Source organism: Bufo gargarizans, chromosome 7, assembly GCF_014858855.1.
Source record: "Bufo gargarizans isolate SCDJY-AF-19 chromosome 7, ASM1485885v1, whole genome shotgun sequence".
NCBI classification, from domain to species: domain Eukaryota; kingdom Metazoa; phylum Chordata; class Amphibia; order Anura; family Bufonidae; genus Bufo; species Bufo gargarizans.
Window position 1 is genome coordinate 192749679 of NC_058086.1, and position 10222 is coordinate 192759900.

Below are 10222 nucleotides of genomic sequence, written 5' to 3' on the forward strand. Positions count from 1 at the left end.
TTATATGTGATAGAATTTCATGAACCCTTTACCGAGGAGAAAAAAAAAAAAAAAAAAGATGAATAGTTGATCTAATCTATTATTTACGACTGATGGAAATGTAGTCGGTTCCAATTTTTTTTTTCAGCCTATTTTAAAATGTTTAAGTGCTCGGTGTTACAAGGAATATTTATACGGCAGGAGCTGTGTACCTCATCCATAATTGATAGCAGCGCAGAAGTGTTGTTAAATCACTCCCAGATAAATGGCCAGAGTCCTGCTCAGCAGCATCTGCTCTGCGTCTCCATCATCTGCACAATGAGCCGGCCAGGCAATTACCCAGAAACTGTAACCTGGGCTAATTAACCCTAACGATGTTTGTGGTCTGTACACAGGAAGGTATTAATTGCTCACAGGTAGGGTGGAAAGCCGGACCTCACCGGCCACGCCCCAAAACCAATAAACCACACCCACCCCTGTGAAGCCACGCCTCCACCTACGCGAAGCTATGCCCCTCCCCTATCGCCGGCCAGTAAAAAAAAAACAGGGGGGGGGGGGAGGGAAGAAGTTTTTGAGGGGAAGGTGATCTGGGGGCAGCCCGGGTGCTTGTCTGTGGCTCTAGTGACTGACTGGGGATGAGAGAAGCCTCGGTCAGTTGCTGCAGCTCACGCACAATGCTGCTGTCTGAGCGTGAGCTACTGAAAGGGTGGACATCCCTGTGTCCGTCCAGGCCCTGCGCCGGACGGAGGACAGGGAGCAAGAAAACCGGACTGTCCCGCCTAAAATCGGACGTCACCTCATGAACTCCATTCCTACAGAGACTCAGCTGAAGATCTTATCAGCTGTATTCAGGATGATAATCCCTGACAAGCAGAGCAGAGAGGAGGATGAGGCAGCTCTTTAGCTCAGTGCTGTGAAGTAACTTTTCCTCCTGTGTGATTAGGACAGGTTTTGTGTGTACTAATAGGAAAGCGGCCGTTTTATTTCTCCTAATGATTGCCCCCCAGACAAAAAGAGCCATTATTACGAATAAACGGTATTTGGGAATATATTTCTAATAAAAAAAATATTTAAGTATTTTCAGTAATTAGATTTTCTTAATTCCGGGAGAACCCTTTAAAACCGAGAAGAGACATTTCCGGCAGAAAGGATGTGGCTACGGTGGGATTTTGGTGAGGCTGAACTTAACCCACGTGTGAACGTCCCCTTAGTGTAAGAAGAGTTCCCGGAGGGTCAGGTAAGGCATAGCTCACCTTTCAGTGATTTGGTCAGTGATTTCCATCAATGACTTTTAAGCCAAAAACCAAGAGCAGATCAAAATCACAGAATATAGGAGAAAATATTTCCATTATACCTTATCTCTCTGTAGACTCCACTCCTGATTTTGGCTTGCAATCACTGATCAAAATCACTGACCAAATCACTGAAGTGTGAACTAGGCCTAATACTTGGACCTCCATTGATCATCTTCTGGAGATCCTACCAAGTGTTCATTTTCCCTGCAGCGCCACCACAGGGAATACGAGGCATTGCACTATTTTCATTGAAATCAATAGACTGTCCATGCAAGGCTTGGGACCTCCAGAGGAAGAGACGCTCTTTGCGGTTGCTCCAGCAATTCGGGGAAGGGGAAAAAATGTGAAAAGCCCCCAAAATCATAATATATCTTTCATGCTGTTGCCATATCGCTGATCTCTGCCAGTCTTTTCCATTCACATTTTGTACACGAGGATGTGATAACATATCACAGCAGAATCCATTCGATACCCACCACGGTGACTTTCATCCATGGTGTTGTTTTCTGCAAGGTTCTCCTGCTAATTATTGCTAAAAGCAGAGGGTCCTAGCAGTGGGACGCCATACAATCAGCTTCTCATAGGGGACCACTCTAAGGAGGGCTTGTTCAAACTGGACCCTAGAGGGACAGACAGCTATCTTAAGTCTTTAATGGATGCCACGCTAGCAGACAGCTATATAATGTCTGTAGGGGCCTTCAGGCTGGACATCAGCTATATAATGTCTTTAGGAGCATCTATCGAATGTCTATGGCAGGGGAGGCAAGAGCAGAGAGGAAGAGCGTGGTTGCGGTGGTGACAATAAGGAGTAATAGTACTCACAGTGGAAGTCCTCACCCAGATGCTTCCCAGGCTGTGCAGTGATAGGATGATGAACCATTTCTTCCGTGGGGTTATGGGGGCTTCTGGCTGGGGTCCCCTTGATGTTAGGTAGTTGGGTGCAAGGCAGAAGGGCAGTGTGGTCAATGATGGAGCGATGTCTAGGCCTGTTTAGTTATAATATATAAGGTCTCTCTTTACTAAGTAGATGATGGAGGTGGTGGTACATACACAAGAAGTACATACAATCTCCCAATGGTTGTATACAGTTGCAAGAAAAAGTATGTGAACCCTTTGGAATGATATGGATTTCTGCACAAATTGGTCATAAAATGTGATCTGATCTTCATCTAAGTCACAACAATAGACAATCACAGTCTGCTTAAACTAATAACACACAAAGAATTAAATGTTACCATGTTTATATTGAACGCACCGTGTAAACATTCACAGTGCAGGTGGAAAAAGTATGTGAACCCTTGGATTTAATAACTGGTTGAACCTCCTTTGGCAGCAATAACTTCAACCAAACGTTTCCTGTAGTTGCAGATCAGACGTGCACAACGGTCAGGAGTAATTCTTGACCATTCCTCTTTACAGAACTGTTTCAGTTCAGCAATATTCTTGGGATGTCTGGTGTGAATCACTTTCTTGAGGTCATGCCACAGCATCTCAATCGGGTTGAGGTCCGGACTCTGACTGGGCCACTCCAGAAGGCGTATTTTCTTCTGTTTAAGCCATTCTGTTGTTGATTTACTTCTATGCTTTGGGTCGTTGTCCTGTTCCAACATCCATCTTCTGTTAAGCTTCAGCTAGTGGACAGATGTGCAATGAGCCGGACCGTGGTACAATTTCCAATGATGCAGTGGGTCAGGATATGTGTATATAAGTTTATAGTTTGTTTGTGAGGCCAATTGCAGCTTGCGCAGGACTGTAGCAGGGCTCTTTTAGATGTTATAACTCACGTACCAGGTGAGGAATGCCAGAGGGGAATAATGTCTCTGTGTAATGTCAACGGTGTTTCCTACCTTGGTACGGCTGGACTCCTGGATCCTGGATCACTTGCAATAAAATGAGTGTTGTTAATAGGAGTAACTGAGGAACTTTGGTGATAGTAAATAAGATCCAGACTTGAAATATAATCCAACTTATCTTTACTGAATGGCAGCTTTAAATCCATAAAAGTCACAGCAATGGTCTTGGGCCCCATCAGGTATAGGCAATGTATGGCAGGGATCAGTATCTCGTCTGCTTCTATACTATGTGCCTGGAGAATCTGGCAGGTATTTATCTTCTGCTCTGTCTGTCTTCTGCTTGTGATGGGCCTGACTAGCTGAGGAGGAATCTGGCTTCTCCTGGACTCTGGATATGTACTCACAGCTTGGCTCACATGGGGATGCTTCTTCCTGGAGGCTAGAGGTGGCTGCTTTTCTTGTCCACAGTCGAGGCTGCAGGGCTCGGACTGGGAAGAGTGATCTTTGGCCTCAGCCGAGGCAAGACCCTGTCTTGGGATCCTGTCTTCACGTTTAGTGTTTTACTAATCGTATATTCGCTAACAGGGATGTTAGCATATGCCAGAGACTTTTGTAAGTCTTTAGCTGACACTCTAGGATTCTTCTTCACCTGATTGAGCAGTCTGCGCTGTGCTCTTGCAGTCATCTTTACAGGATGGCCACTCCTAGGGAGAGTAGCAGCAGTGCTGAACTTTCTCCATTTATAGACAATTTGTCTTACCGTGGACTGATGAACAGCAAGGCTTTTGGAGATACTTTTATAACCCTTTCCAGCTTTATGCAAGTCATCAATTCTTAATTGTAGGCTTTCTGAGAACTCTTTTGTGTAAGGCATCATTCACATCAGGCAATGCTTCTTGTGAAAAGCAAACCCGGAACTGGTGTGTGTTTTTTATAGGGCAGGGCAGCTGTAACCAACACCTCCAATCTCATCTCATTGATTGGAGTCCATTTGGCTGACACCTCACTCCAATTAGCTCTTGGAGATGTCATTAGTCTAGGGGTTCACATACTTTTTCCACCTGCACTGTGAATGTTTACATGGTGTGTTCAATAAAAACATGGCAACATTTTATTCTTTGTGTGTTATTAGTTTAAGCAGACTGTGATTGTCTATTGTTGTGACTTAGATGAAGATCAGATCACATTTTATGACCAATTTGTACAAAAATCCATATCATTCCAAAGGGTTCACATACTTTTTCTTGCAACTGTATAGCAGGTGACATTGAATATAGCAATCCTCCCTGAGTCTCTCTCTAGATACACTCTGCAATCCTTCCAAATAACCATGGGCATGCAATAGGTCTTAATTCTTTCTGCAGTGCCCAGTCTGTGGGGTGGCAGGCACGTGAAGCAATCAACTCTTTCCACATGCAGTAAAGTCTATTGCCATAAATGTGTGTTTACCCTACTATCTCAATCCAACAAAGTGTTTTTTAGTGGTCCTTAACCATCTGCAAATGTGTTTTCTCTTTCTCTCAGGAGTAGTCTCTCAGTCCAGTTGCTTTTTTGGAAGCTTTCAGCCTCAGGAATGAAGATTCCCCAGACTAGGCCTAGTTGTCAGCAGCTCACCCAGTGTCGGGCTGTGGTGCCTAGAGCCCACCAGTAAAATTCATTCTGGGGGCCCACTGTACAGCGACATGCAAATATTACCTGCTTTCACAGAGGCAGACAGCAGCAAGATGCTACAAGATGATTGATTATAGAGGTCTCTGCAACAACTTCAAAAAGTGGGTCCCAGGGAAGAGAGGATACTGGCTGGCCTGCATCTATTCCTAGAGGCCATCTTAACCTTCCAATACATGTATAATAATAAACTGGATAGTCTGCCCAGTTTTTTTTATATTGATATAGGTTATTTGAGATGCTGTGCTGTTGGACTGGGGGCCCACCTTTCTCAGTGACCCACCGGGGGCTTCCCCAGTTCCCCTGTGGGCCAGTCCAAGCCTGAGCTCACCCACACACATGTCCTCCCTCTAGGGCTGCTCAGCAAAGACTTATAATCAAGGGGTGGGACCAGTGCATGACACTGGCAACTGGACTAAAGAGCTACCATTTAACTATTTGCTGCATATATATGACCATCTGGGATATACAGTTCCCAATAAAAAAAAAAAACAATTTAACCATTTATATACTTTGGCAGAAAATCACAATATTAACTCTTTTGCAGTGATCCACTGGTTTACTGCACTAGGACAGATATAACACTGGACATTGGATGGATCCTGTCATCTGTCCTGGCATGTCTGCCTTAGTAAATACTTCCATCCCCTTTAAAGAAACAATTCTGTTATTTAGAGTTTTGCTTGGTGCTGTTTCTCTGTTATCCCTCCTGGAAATGTATGAATACAATGACAAATGGGTGTTACTAGTGCTTTAGCATTGTTATTTCAAGAGTGCTTTCTTGGTGTTACCATCCTGTCATTGGGATAAATCCCTATATACTCTTACCGTGTCAGGGATTTGGTCTTCACTGCAAGGGAGACACAAGGCTGCTACCTCTTGGAATAGTCCTGTTGTGGTTAGCTGCTTACCCGCTGGGGTCAGAGACACACCGGTGCAAATTACCGAGAGGTCAGGCAATAATCATAGGTAGAAAACAGAGATCAGGGCAGGTAGCCATCATGGAAATACGTGGAACATGTCTAAGGTCATGGCAGGCAGCAAAGGATCAATACGGTTAACAGGCTAAGGTCAGGCCCGACAGTGGTGGTCCAGAGTCGGCAAACAGGCAGAGGTCAGTACACAGGCAGACAAACTGAACAGCACACCTTTAATGGTTACTAGTAAACCTAAAACTCAGGCACCCGCCCATAGGGGAAGTTGTCTAAATACCCTCAAGTGACCAGCTATTGGCAAGAGGAAACTAGAGTGTGCGTGCTTGCCCTTTATAAGCCAGGAAGCAGGCGCACCGTAGAGACTGCTGGGAAGCCTTCACAGAAGACATGTGGGATGCTGATGGCCCTCTGCTGCCCACCAGCAGCATGGAAGGAGAATTGGGGGAGTCACTTGATGCCCATGCCTGCCTGAGAGAGAAGGACAGCGGCAGGCACCAGCCACCATTGCAGCATTAAACTTTTTCCTATTTTCAGCTTCTAGCAACTAAGTACAATAAGTGAAGACTTAGCATCAATTTATGGACAATTTTGCCCTTTCCCCTGCCAGTCTTTAGTCAGGCGCTGCTGACAGTAATTTACCCGTACTAAGATAGAGATAAAAGGTTACTGCAAACTACAGCTCGGCTGAGATCAGCGCCTGACAACTGCCTGACACAAAAATCCTCAGCAATTTGTAGCTCCTTTATCTTTGAGTAGAGAATGTCTAGCTTTCCGGAAAAACGGCCTAGATTTTAAAACCGCATCTGCACATGGAAACGTGGTTCTGAGATATCTCTCCCCAAATCTCCAAAAAGGGACTTTAGATATCAATTCATCTCTTAAAGGGACTTTCCTAATATGGGCAGAGGGAAGAAATGGTATAAAATAACAAAAGAACCATTACTAATCTGTTTAAAGGGATTTCCAAGTGTTTTGCACTGATGACCTATTCTCAGGATAGTTCATCAATATCAGATCAGTGGGGGTCCGTTCCTGGCACACCCCCTGACCAGCTATTTGAAGAGTCCAGGGCTCTCTTCCTAGGCCAATTACATCACGTTAATAGGTCACATGGTCTATGTGTAGCTCAGTGAGTAAGCTAAGCTGTGACTGAGCTGCAGAACCAAGCACGGTCACTATACAATGTACGGCGCTGTGCTTGGTAAGCTGTGCGGAGAAGGTTTACTTGAATGGGGCTGAGCTTACCTAGGCCACGTGACAGATGAACGTGGCGTCACTGGCCTAGGACAATCTGTGAGGAGGCCAAGGTGCTCACAGGAGCTTCGGTACCTTCTCAAACACCTGATTGGCAGGGGTCCTGGGTGTTGGACCCCCACCGATCAGTATAAAAATCTCGGAAAACCCCTTTAAAGCTATGGATACCTTTTGGGGTAATTTGCTATCATTGCATTTAACTCATTTTGGACTAAAAATAGTTTTTTTAAATTGGTCTTTATTAAAATTTTTCTAGAACTTTCAGTTTCTATGCATTTGCAGACTAGCGGGGTCTGAAGGCTCGATCTGTAGCCCTTATCTCTGAATTCCTGACAGCTCATAGTCATTTCAGCCATAATCGTATCAGTAGTATAAGAATTTAGCTTCAATGAGTGTTTATGAGCTGTCAGGAATTCAGGGATAGGGGCCTTCAGAGCAGCTCCCTGATAGATTCAGTGTGAGGCAGAGAAATTTGTTCCCAAAGATGTCCATAGTGTTTAAAGTGGACAGTCGTAGAGTGTGGACAGTCCTTCTGGTGGTACAGGGTAAGCGGGTTTGCGTCTTTTGGGGATTTGGTCCAACTTACCCTTAAAACAGGAGTTAATAGAAACAAAGACTGAGGCAGCACCTCCAGATTCTTGCAAAATAAGATGAAACTTTTAATCAAGGTGCAAAGTTCCAGCTGAATAAGCCTTTATCAAGCATGCTTTAAAAAAGGGTATTCAGCTGAAACGTTGCCCCTGGATTAAATGTTTCACCTTATTTTGCAAGAATCTGGAGGTAATGCCTCTGTCTTTGCTTCTGTAACCTTTAACCTCCCTGGCGGCAGGGGCGGACTGGGCCGGGGGGCAGGGGGGCAATTGCCCCCCGGGCCTCCCTGGCTTGCTGTCCCGGCCGGCCGGCCGGCCGGGCCGGAATAAACATCCGCTTTATGCCAGGGAGACGGGGAGCAGGGGAGCAGTGGAGGCGTGTTGCGGCAGCCTATCGGACAGGCCGCCGGTCCTGCGGCCTAACTGAGCCGCTGCCGTAAAGTGATTGCAGTATGCAGTGTGTGCTGGCGCCTGGCTGGAGGCGGGACCGGAGTAGTCCAGAGAAGCAGGGAGGTAAGTATGTCTGACTGACATTTTTTTTATTTTTATTTATTTCTGTCCCTATCTGGCTACTACTGGGCTGGCACTTTATGAGGGGGGTGGGGGGCAGGGGGGCACAATCTGGCTAGTGGTGGCTACTCCTGGCACATTATAGGGGGGCCCCCCTAATCTGGCTACTACTGCCAGTAGTAGCCAGATTAGGGGGGGGCCCCCCTATAATGTGCCAGGAGTAGCCACCACTAGCCAGATTGTGCCCCCCTGCCCCCCACCCCCCTCATATAGTGCCAGCCCAGTAGTCTACTGGGCTGGCACTTTATGAGGGGGGTGGGGGGCAGGGGGGCACGGGGGCACGGGGGCACAATCTGGCTAGTGGTGGCTACTCCTGGCACATTATAGGGGGGCCCCCCCTAATCTGGCTACTACTGGGCTGGCACTTTATGAGGGGGGGCAGGGGGGCACAATCTGGCTAGTGGCTACTCCTGGCACATTATAGGGGGGCCCCCCCTAATCTGGCTACTACTGGGCTGGCACTTTATGAGGGGGGTGGGGGGCAGGGGGGCACAATCTGGCTAGTGGTGGCTACTCCTGGCACATTATAGGGGGGCCCCCCCTAATCTGGCTACTGGGCTGGCACTTTATGAGGGGGGTGGGGGGGCAGGGGGGCACAATCTGGCTACTCCTGGCAAATTATAGAGGGGCCCCTATCTGGCTACTCCTGGCACATTAGTGGGGGGGCCCTATCTGGCTACTGGCACATTAGTGGGGGGCCTATGGCTACTGGCAGATTATAGGGGGGGCCTATGGCTACTGGCACATTATGGGGGACCTATGGCTACTGGCACATTATGGGGGACCTATGGCTACTGGCACATTATAGGGGGGGCTATGGCTACTGGCACATTATAGGGGGGGCTATGGCTACTGGCAGATTATAGGGGGGCTATGGCTACTGGCAGATTATAGGGGGGCTATGGCTACTGGCACATTATGGGGGACCTATGGCTACTGGCAGATTACAGGGGGGGGCTATGGCTACTGGCAGATTATAGGGGGGGCTATGGCTACTGGCAGATTATAGGGGGGGCTATGGCTACTGGCACATTATGGGGGACCTATGGCTACTGGCAGATTACAGGGGGGGCTATGGCTACTGGCAGATTACAGGGGGGGCTATGGCTACTGGCAGATTATAGGGGGGGCTATGGCTACTGGCAGATTATAGGGGGGGCTATGGCTACTGGCAGATTATAGGGGGGGCTATGGCTACTGGCAGATTATAGGGGGGCTATGGCTACTGGCAGATTATAGGGGACCTATGGCTACTGGCACATTATGGGGGGGCATATGGCTACTGGCACATTATAGGGGGGCCCTATGTGGCTACTGGCACATTATAGGGGGGCCCTATGTGGCTACTGGCACATTATAGGGGGGCCCTATCTGGCTACTGGCACATTATAGGGGGCACTATGGGGACATTAGCTCAACTGGGGATATTACAAGGGGGTATTTTGTGCACTGTCTATTATAAGGAGAATTATTTCTACTGGGGGGGTGGGGCATTATGGTGGGCTTTATTACTCCCCCATGGTATGACCCCCTCGTAGCAGCACCAGCCTCTCCCTGCTCTGCTATCCCTCTGCCCCTTCTCCAAATCCTTATTATGAAATCTTTCTCATTAGGATAAAACACAACATCAGCTCCGCCGAGCCCCCGGCCAAAGCGTGGAAGTGGCGTCCGAGATCCCCAAGGGTCAAGTAACTGTAAGTTTTCAAATGAAATATGTTTATGTTATACACATATAGCCTACACTGTGCCACACAATATACAGTTTCTCCTGCAAAAGTCATCAAGTGTCATGGGGGGGGACACAGAGCAGCGCCCAGCGGGGAGGAGAGAATACACGGATGCAACACTGTATCAGCCAGAAAATGACACTTTCGGCATTATACCAAAAATGCAATTTTCGGCTGATGTGTTTCGGCGGCCGATATATCGGAGCATGCCTAGTTTATTTTGTTTTACTGTGTTCTAATTTACATGGCTGACGAAAGTGGGGGGGGGGGGGGGCTCAGTGGGCCTCTGGGTGTTACTTGCCCCCTGGGCCAAAAGTTGCCAGTCAGCCCCTGCCTGGCGGTATGATTATGTCAGGAATTTTGTTCCAAAAGCGGTACCATTTTTTTGCATGGAAATTTGGTGTTATGTAT